Raw genomic sequence first — 7,902 nt, 5'->3', positions numbered from 1 at the left:
TTCAAGCATGCTCCCGTGGGCCCTTCTTGTTCCTTAGTTTCTTTAGGTCTCCAGCCCTCTCATTAAAATAGCCATTGTTCAGTGAGCTGAGTATGTGTTTTATTCAGTTTGGTAAAGTTGTGGGTTGCTTCTTTGCAAATGAATATTTATTAAACTTCAACCATCCTTGTCCCCCTTTTGAACAGGTGTGTTTAATTATAGGTCATAATTTTCTACAATAGCTCCTTATCTTTTTTTATGTTATTGATTTTGATACTTAATGTTTTTTTTTCTTTCAAGCCACTTCTTATCCACTAACATAAATATACTTATTACTATCCAGATGTCACCTTTAATTTTTGTTCCTATATAATTACAACTTTGTCCATATTTATAACCTATCAAGTTGCTGTACGATATGTGTGTGGGAGAGAGAGTGTATGCGTGGGTATATGAGCATGCATGCTGGTAGATATGTGTTTGTGTGTTGCATGTGTGTGTGTGCACATGTCTATAGACACTTTGGGTCAACCCTGGGTGTTATCACTTAGAAGCTAGCCACCTTGCTTTGTAGACAGGATCTCTTATTGGTACAGGACTTATCAAGCTAGACTGGCTGGACAGGATCTCCACCTGTCTCCACTTCCCCGGGATGGGTTTACAAGCACACACCACCACGCCCAGGCTTTTTCCATGGATCCTCTTGATGGAACTCGGTTCCTCATGCTTGTACAGCAAATACTTCACCAACTGAGCCATCCCCGCCCAGCCCCAGTGTTATATTACCCTTATTCAGTAATAGCAAAAGCCTTTAAAGTAATTGATACATGAGATTTGAAACACAAAGCCAGGTCACTTTTGCTGAAGGTTGTAACAGTTAGCAAATCAAGTAGAGCTGAACAAAGCTATCTCAAGACAAATGGGCTGCAGGAGCACCAAGCAAACACTAGGTACTTAGGTTCTGAAAATAAGTCCGGATCGTTCATGTTACTATTCTTTTTTTTTCCTAGTGGCAATTAATAATTAGATCATTGGAGTTTTTATGTTTTCACAATAAAAACCAAGCATATTATGAATATACTCTTACTTTTTACTCAGGAAAAATAGTATAAAGAAAGTATGTCTTTGGTCAGTATGACCAAGTATAAACCCTAAAAACAAGGAAAAAATGTTTCTGCAGATGATTGCCCAGCTCATGGTAGGCCTAGGTGTGCACCTTGGTGAGTGAACCATTCTCCCATCAAAAGCACAGTGAAATTCCAGATCCTTATCTTTGGGTATTTACTCAGGGTTTAGGACATCTGCTAAAGCCAGGAGCGTGTGTTTGAACTGTCTTCTCTATGAATCTGTTAATATTCACACATTCAGCCTTATTCAGCTTTCTTTGTTTGTATCTTTGTGGGTTTCCTTTGTAGTATAGACTAAGCAAATGTTTTGACTACATAACACTAACCTGAATGTATCCTTTTCGTATTCACTCAACATACCTGTAATGATTACCCAGAGTTCGTCAGACACTCTGAAAAGCAGTAGGGGCTCGCTCTTGTAATATATAAACCGTCTACTGTGTGCCACACTGCATTCTAGATTCTGGGTAAAGCTAAAACCCATGCTGTCATTATCCTTTTATTTTATTTTACTGTCTTCATTTCTAAGAGCTTATCTAGTGAGAGGAGAGGGGAGTCACCAAACCTGTAGCCTTAATTTCTCGGTTCTCCACAACCCCTGATGATGTAGTTTTTGTTGTCTGAATTCTTTAAAGTGGTATATAATGTGCATATTCATAATTTAAGGATAAGCAGATTTGTAATGAAAAGGTACTAAGCCCTGGCACTCAATCCACAGCTTTCTCTCCACTCCCCTCTCCTTTCTTTCCTGTCCTTTCCATGTCTCCTCCTCTCATCTCCTCATCCCCACTCCTCTCCATACAGCACCTCACTAAGGACAGAACTTCTGTTCAATTGAGAGAGTTCTCATTTTAGCTTACCACAGTAGGAAATAGAGCCAGCAAAGAACTTTGCCTTTGGAAACCATTGAGAAGATAATTCATATTTCTAAAAATTACTAAACCTGGCGGGTGGCCTTTGAGGATAAGGATAAACTTTCTTTTTCCAAAGCGTAATATCCTATAGGCTTAGACCAGATCCTAGGCCATTTTAATGGAAAAATTAAAGCAGCATAATCTGAAATTTTGTAATTTGCAAATTGAAGTCATTAAAAATATAGTCTACAGTACTTTTAAATCATATTTCTTGGACTTTACAGGTAACCGTAAGAACTCAAAAAAGTTTGAAAAATTAATGAATGGAACCTTTCTATTAGCATAAGTTCTGTAATTTCAAATGCTAAATATACTGTGAATTATTGAATCTTCTCTGTCCAACAGGTCCCTCAAGAGCCCCACCTAAGGAACTGTAGAGTGAACCTGACTGGAAGGATGCTCAGCTTCAGACTGCTTGGATAAGAATGCAGTGGCAGTTACATATTTCCATCTCACTTAATATTCAGAGATGCATCTCAACAAATGCTTCCTAAGAAGGAAAGAACTCAAAGCTGGAGGGCACCCTTCATATTGTTAGTGGTACAAATGATATCGAGTAGGAGATAAAGAGGTATATTAAAAATAAAAAATAAGTGTTAAGGTATCATGTCAAGCTGTTGACATTCTGGTAGAGTCAAATCGTCCAAAAGCTATAATCAGTGTCACAGATAAAGATAGCCTCCTGTGTGTTTCTAGCAAGCCAACTAGTGCTGTATTATTTTTTCATTGAAGTACTGGACTGTATTTAATTATAAAATCTGTTCCTATAGTCTTATGTTCTGGATTATGTTTAACTTTACCTGTGAGGGTGTGATTATACCAAAGGCTTCCATTGGTAGATTTGCCCATTCACACAAATAAGTGAAGTCAACACTGTGCCCAGATGAATGGTATTAAGGACAGACTTGCCTAAAAGAAATGTGCCTTGCTTGATGAAACATTCTTTTATTTTTTAATTCAAAATGGTAGATTTACAAATTAGATTTTAGGTAGGTTTTAGTTTACCTTAGTTTTACAAAAATATACTAGTACTTATTCTATGTTTAAGTTGTCTGTGTTAAGTAAATTTTAATATTTAGTTAAATTTAGACAGTTCATATGTATTCTATTTTACTTTCATGGGATTTTTGGTATGGTGAGACAAAGTATGTCTTTAAAGATATATAATATCTCATTTGATGTTTATAACTTTTCCTTCAAATTGTATGTGTAAAAGATTTTTGAATCATTTTCTATTTTTATATTCTTTTAGAAATGGAACTCTTTTTCAATGTAAAAAAAGGCAGATTTTAGTTGGAAAAGAGACTTGGGAAGTCATGAAGATGGCTTCCCATTTGGGAACATATAACTTCTGTGCCATTATTGTATTTACTGTGACATCTCAGCAGAATGGTAGCTATTTATATATTATTTCATAAGCCTTATGGAAAGTCAAACTGTGAACATTTAGTGTGTACACTGCTTTATTCATTGCCATTGTTTATTGTCAAAATATGCTTAAACAAGTAAATAAAATTAATGAGTACTTTTAGAAGTTTAACTACTATAAAAATATTTCAGTCTCAAAACCAGGATTATAAATTTTATGACGACCTACAAAAAATTACAGTGATGAATTTCATTAATCTATAAGAACCTTAACTAAATATGCATTTATGTAGTGACTCCCAAATAGCAATACAATCCAGGTAACTTTCTTTGAGGCAATGTCTAAAATGAATTTTTAATAATCTTCTGGTAATTTCTTCATGGTCAAAAGTTGGAGGCCATATTGCTATAGTTTTAGTGAAGATAAAGAGATGACAACTATCTTCGATTTGAGTGATATGAGCCTCCAAGTGAGATGGTTCTGAGTTAAGTGAAAATATAGCCACCACCTTGTTTTTGTTCGTTTTCACTCATGTAATAGAGATACTGGCACAGGGACAGTCAGCCCTTTGCAATCATCGTACTGTCATAACTGATAGTCACAGCCTGGTTAGCAGTAAAGCAATCCTTGTGGATGGAAACCAACTGGGGCTTCCTAAACTTTCAGATTTTTTTTTGTAAGGATCAGTAGGTATTGCAAAGTTATGCAAGAACTACCTTCATGCAATGACACAACTTTAAGCAATGTAATATAACTATATAATAGTATATCTGTTTTATGATTATAGGCTACAGTTTCGAATAAAGACAAAACTTTTACCCACACACACACACACACACCAAAGAAAAGCACAGAACAGTATCAGATGCATGAGATATACCAAAACATTCGCATGTAGTTGTAAAAATAGCATTGGCTTAGGTAACAGGATACTGGCATTCTTACCCATTGCCTACCTCTGGAACCCCAGAGAGGTCATTACCATTGCTAGGCTTTAATTTCTTGAATTGCTGAGTGTGTGCACCAGGTTCAGCAAACTCGAAAGCCTTTTCCAGCTACCAGATCTTATTATACACATTTCTTTAAAAATGCTTTGAAGAATTCTTAACATTATTAAGTTTTTTTTATTCATTTCTAAAGAAAAATTTGAAATAAGATTTAAGCCTTGAAAGTATTATGAAATGACACTTTGAAATAGGATTCCTTCTTCTTTATGATCTTTCACTCATCTATAATAGGATCATGGGGAAAAAATGAGGCTGGGGGAATCCCTTTGCAGAAGAGAAACAAATTGAAGAAGTAGCTAACAAGGTGGGGCGGATATTGGTAACATTAATTGGATGTTACAGTGATTCGCAAAGTATGCATGAAATGCAGAAATGGTCCCAGAACTTTGTTGCACATTATGAGACTGAAAGTAGGAACAGACTGGAGAACGGAAGTGTTTGCTTTATGATCTCTTTATTCTTTCTACACTTAGACGGGCATCTGCCTGCAAATGATTCATTTGCTCCAGGAAAGTCCCTTTAATTTTACAGAACTCCAGTTTCTTAATCTGTAAATTGAACAGTTTAAAAGATGAATATAGTAATCTTCATATTTCTTTTAATATTCTGTGGCATTTCGTATCTTAAAATATATCCATGCATACGAATATATGTGGATCCCTCCATTTGTCACTGTGATGTCATGTCGTTCTCAAGTAACTGAAACAACTACAAACTCAAACATTGATATTTCTAATACTGCTATTTGACCTCAACAAGACCTATAAAACTTAGACCTCATTTTTCATTCTGGCATGACTGAATTATTTTAAAAAAATCTGTCACTTTACCTTTTAATAGTGAGTTCATTGCATAAACAAATATCTTTTCAAGTTACTCTGCAAAACATTTTGTAATTTCTTAATCATACTGTGATACATACCAATAAACTAAGGCTGACTGTTAGGATACAATTTTGTCACATTTAAAAGTTAATGCACCTTTTGGCCCTAGAAGCTATAATTATAATATAAAAGAATATTCATGAAATTTTGTGAATTTTTTAATACAAAGGAAGCCTGTCGAGCCGTACTGTAATTAGTTTTGCTCAGGAGTGAGAACACATTCAGGGATAACCCAAACACTTCTGTTTGGCTTTAGTGGACAACTGGGGAAAGGAGGGTTATATCTTTTGCACAACACAGAAAGCAGATGAGGATACCCATTCAAATGGGAGTGTTTTCTGGTGGCTGGGTTAGTATAGAGGGAGATAGGTTAGAAGAATGCCAGAAATCAGACACTAGAAAAGTTAGTAAAATGGTAGCGCTCCATTTGGTAACACAGAAATATTTTGTCATACTGAGATTATTTGTCCAGAAAGTTAGTCTTCTATCCCTTCCATTCATAAAAGGAGGTTTCAAAATGCCTCTGTCATAATAGGAAATGTATATTTTGACTAGTGGAGCAATTAGCTAACGCACTTAATCTAAAAATTTTAGTTTGTGAATCTAAATTTTCATCTTAGGTGTAACTTAGTCTCTTGTGTATGTGGTAGTGTCTGTGATCATGAGAAAGTATCTCATCATTTTTTAAAGTTGAAAAATGTGCTGTGTGGTGATTCCCGCATACTGTGTTAATATTGTACCATTTGTGAACTGACCACACTGAACAAACCATAGTGTTTCTTTTTCGGTGAGTTGTTTCTATGGTGTGATTGTTTCATGCTGGGGGTGGGGGTGGGGAAGCTAAGTATTTAGTTTGCTTAAGATGTCAGAGGTGTTTTTTTTAATGCCATAAAATTGTGTGACAATAAACCAAATAAGAAAATTCTTTTTCTTCAACTGTGAGACAACTGTGTAGACTACTTTGGGGACAACCCCATAAATGCTGTCATTTGTGTTTCTAAAAGCTTATATATATTGCATATATATAATGGACAATATATACCACATACAAAGGAAAGCAAACAATGCATGTAGTGTTTCTTGGAGTCTACATGTTTTTATTTACATAGAATACTTATGCATTGCAAAGATCATCAACATATTCTGTTTAATTTGTAAAACACTGTCCATATGAATAACTAATATCATCTGAAGTTTAGAGATTGAAGAGTCAAAGTTTTGAAGAACCAAATGACTTATCATAAATCGTGTGCCTGTAAGTGGCTCTAAATGTCATTCTCTTTACATTTTTCACTCTGGCATATTGTGTGTACTCTATCGCTATCATTATAGTTCAAACTGAAACTTTAAAAGATATGTTGAAATGTTAAGGTTTTAGTAAAAAGGAGTCATTGGGATTGTGTTAGACCTTTTTCGATAACTTTCAGACTGTATCTCCCTACAGGGAGTACCCAAAGATTTTCCCAACTAAAACATTTTAAGTCCCTCCACTCAAATCATACACCCACATATTCAGTTAATGCCATCTTGCTAAACAAAAAAGAAAAGTTCATTTGTTTCTTTCACTTGCTTTTTAAAAGCCCATTGTAACAACTAATTTCTGAAAAGTTTTTTTAAAACAACTAGAAAATTTTCAGCCATTCTGATTCAGAGGTGGAAAAAGCTAGTCCCCATAGCAATCTCTTAAAAGAAACTCATCATTTCCATTAACTGTATAGAAATACTGAATTACTAAGTCATAGGTATCAGTATTGTTAACACTAGTTCAAATACTGGTAAGCTTTTCATCATTTAATGATCTACTGAAGGATTTTCCCAGGTTAAATTACAACCCAGTGACTTTCTCAGTGTGAGTGTGAAGAACGTTCGTGTTTTAATCTATTACAGATGCTACTTTTTTGTCCTTAAACATCAGGTGGACAGTGGTCTGCTTTCCCTTGTAAATCAACAGTCAAGCGACACATTCTCTACTTCTCTGTACGGTGCAGGGTTCGTGTAACTAAGTCGAACATGTGCTTGTTATACTGGCATTTAAAATCTCCTAACACTGATTTCAGCTTTCCTCATGAAAATAGAAAAGTCAAGCGAGTATTATTTTGTATAAAGTAAAGTAATAATTATTCTTAATAACAATGGGATTCTAATTACAATGTAAAATCAAACCTGCATTTTATATTTTTATATTCTTTTTCTTTTGACATTGAGTTAGGTCAGTTTGCCACATAGCAATGTAAAGTTGAATTCTTTTACCATGTTCTCTACTTAATTTGGGGCCTTTTGTTAAGTAAATACCTAAAGCTTCTGATTCTGTGGTATTTTCTTGTGATGAATTTTTAATTTGTCATTGGACTTGAAGTGTTTGTTGCAAATGTTATAAACAATCCAATAAAGCACCTGGAAACATTCTGTTGCAGAAATAATTCCAAATAACTGTTTGTTTCCTTTCTTCACACATCTCATCTCTTTCTCTTGCTCCCTTTTTCTTCCTTTTCTCCTTCCATTCTTTTATTCATTTATTTTTTTTTTCCCAAAAAGAAACATCGAAAGCTAAGCTCTTGTCAGCAGTTTCAGCATTAGCTGTCTTTGGGTCATATATTATCTGTCCTCCCTCATAGAGAAGAC

The 7,902-nt window shown here is 34.8% G+C and overlaps 1 protein-coding gene across 1 annotated transcript in view; it reads left to right on the top strand.

The window, feature by feature from the left end:
• The window catches only part of Kcna3 (potassium voltage-gated channel subfamily A member 3), a 21,649-nt gene extending 13,966 nt beyond the window's left edge, over window positions 1-7,683 (top strand). Inside the window, exon 2 of the mRNA XM_060392917.1 lies at window positions 2,366-7,683. The gene's annotated coding sequence lies outside the window, so the exon portion shown is untranslated. The remainder of the gene's footprint in view (window positions 1-2,365) is intronic.
• Window positions 7,684-7,902: the final 219 nt, after the last annotated feature.

This window comes from Meriones unguiculatus, chromosome 10, assembly GCF_030254825.1.
Source record: "Meriones unguiculatus strain TT.TT164.6M chromosome 10, Bangor_MerUng_6.1, whole genome shotgun sequence".
Taxonomy (NCBI): domain Eukaryota; kingdom Metazoa; phylum Chordata; class Mammalia; order Rodentia; family Muridae; genus Meriones; species Meriones unguiculatus.
This window is presented reverse-complemented; position numbering and strand designations above follow the sequence as displayed.